Here is a 2,259-nt window from a genome sequence, read left to right as displayed (position 1 = left end):
CATTTTAGAATATTTGTTATTTGAGCTTTTAAAAGAAGAATACAATGTTTACGTCTGCCAGATGAAATTCCAGTTAAACATCTGAGGCCCACATGAAGTTCCAACTAGGAAGGAGCAAACGGTGTTGAGCCCGACTGAGCTTGCCCTGTGATCAAATACAATCCCAGCCTTACAGCTGCTCAGGCCAAAAGCGTTGAGGTTATCTTTGTCTCCCCGCTTTTTTTCACATCATATATATTCAATGCACCAATAAATTCTATTGATCTACCTCCAAAATACAACACTTCTCAGAACTACCTATTCCAGGCCGCCATCCAGAAATCTCCTCTGGATGGTCACTATGGCTACCTCACTGGTGTCCCCAATTTGCTTGTCTCCCTCCAGTTTTGTCTTAACAGGGCGGCCAGCATGAGCCTTGGAACGTAAATCAGATCATGTCACTTTCCTGCTCTAAAACCACCAATGGCTTCCCATCTCATAAAGGTAAAAACCAAAGTCTTTATAATGGCCTCCAAGATGCTGTATGACCTGTTTCCTTTCCTCATAATCTCTCCATCCTCACTCTCTAATTCTCACCTTGCTCACTCTCCTCCAGCACACAGACCCCTTGTTTGCCCTCAAATACAAATGCCTTAGGCTTCTGGATTTTTGCACCTGCTATTTGCTGGAAGGCTGTATCCCCAGGTTTCCATAGATTCACTTCCTCACCTCTGTCAGATCTTTGCTGGAAGACTGCCTTATCAGTGAGGCTAACTTCACTATTCAATTTAAAATTGCAGCCTACCCTCTGCAATGATCTGTACCACTCAGTTTCCTTCCTGGCACTTAAATCACCTGACATGCTATAGTTTGCTTGTTGACCTTGTTTATTATTTATCTTCCTACTCTTCCACTAGAATGTAAAGGCAGGTTTCTAGTTCTTTTTCCACAGCCATATCTTCATTATCTATAACAGAACTCGGTACCTAGCAGACAATTAGTATTTGCTGGATAAATTAATGAAGCAAGAGTAGAAGCACTGAGAGCATGAGGGGGTGGGTCAGGAGATCAGGAGGGAAGCTTTTGTTGTAATTTCTTACAACTGGCTGCCTCATCTTCCTCCGTGGGTAAGGGTGGGAAAGTGAGCCATTTTTTACCAGGATGCAGACACCAACATGTGCAGAGACCAGATCTCGTGCAGTTCTGGTGCAACAGCAGAGAGCAATTCTAGAATAATCGTTCTTCCTCCAACTGAGTGTCACTTCCTAGGCATTGTTTCTTCTCCCTGGCTGGTGCTTAAGCCCAGAAGTCCTGTCCAAGATTTTCTTCAAAAGAAGAGAGGGAGTAAAATTGGGTATGGAAAAAAGACATATCCATATTGACAAAAAAGAATTTTAGAGTCTTCTCTAAAAAGGTTGAGGCAAGTAGATAAAACCATGAAAAACCAGGATGCCCTATGTGAGGGTTAATATTGAGTGTCAACTTGATTGGATTGAAGTATTATTCCTGGATGTGTCTACGAGTATATTGCCAATAGAGATTAACATTTGAGTCAGTGACTGGGAGAGGCAAACCCACCCTCAACCTAGGTGGGCACCATCTGAGCAGCAGCCAGCGCAGCTAGAGTAAAGCAGGTAGAAGAAGATGGAAAGAACAGACTTGCTGAGCCTTCTGGCCTCCACCTTTCTCCTGTGCTGGATGCTTCCCGCCCTCGAACATCAGACTCCAAGTTCTTCAGCTTTTGGACTCCTGGACTTAAACCAGTGGCTTGCCACGGGCTCTCAGGCCTTCAGCCACAGACTGAAGGCTGCACTGTCACTTCTGAGGTTTTGAGACTCGGACTGGCTTCCCTGCTCCTCAGCTTGCACACGGCCTATTGTGGGACTTCATTTTGTGACTGTGTGAGTCAATACTTCTTAATAAACTCCCTTTCATGTATACATCTATCCTATCAGTCCCGTCCCTCAAGAAACCCTGACTAATACACCCGATAGGCAGATGAGCCTATTTCACCTGGGGTTAGATCAAAGTTGTTTGAGGGAGGGGGGAACAGAAGAGAGCTAACTTCTTTTGTGCCAATGAGACTGAAGGAAAGATTCCAATAGACACACAAGATGTATTTGAAATTTGGAGAAATGGTACTTGAAATTTGGAGAAATGGTTCAACAGGGAACACACAGCTCCTAGTGAGGATTAAGCACCCCCAGTCCTTACATTCCCCTGTGAAGACAGGGCTGTGGCTAATGCCAGTTGCTTGGAATAACGCTCTGGCATGTGAGA

Source organism: Rhinopithecus bieti, unplaced genomic scaffold, assembly GCF_001698545.2.
Source record: "Rhinopithecus bieti isolate Rb0 unplaced genomic scaffold, ASM169854v2 scaffold_65275, whole genome shotgun sequence".
NCBI classification, from domain to species: domain Eukaryota; kingdom Metazoa; phylum Chordata; class Mammalia; order Primates; family Cercopithecidae; genus Rhinopithecus; species Rhinopithecus bieti.
Note: the sequence above shows the minus strand (reverse complement) of the source record.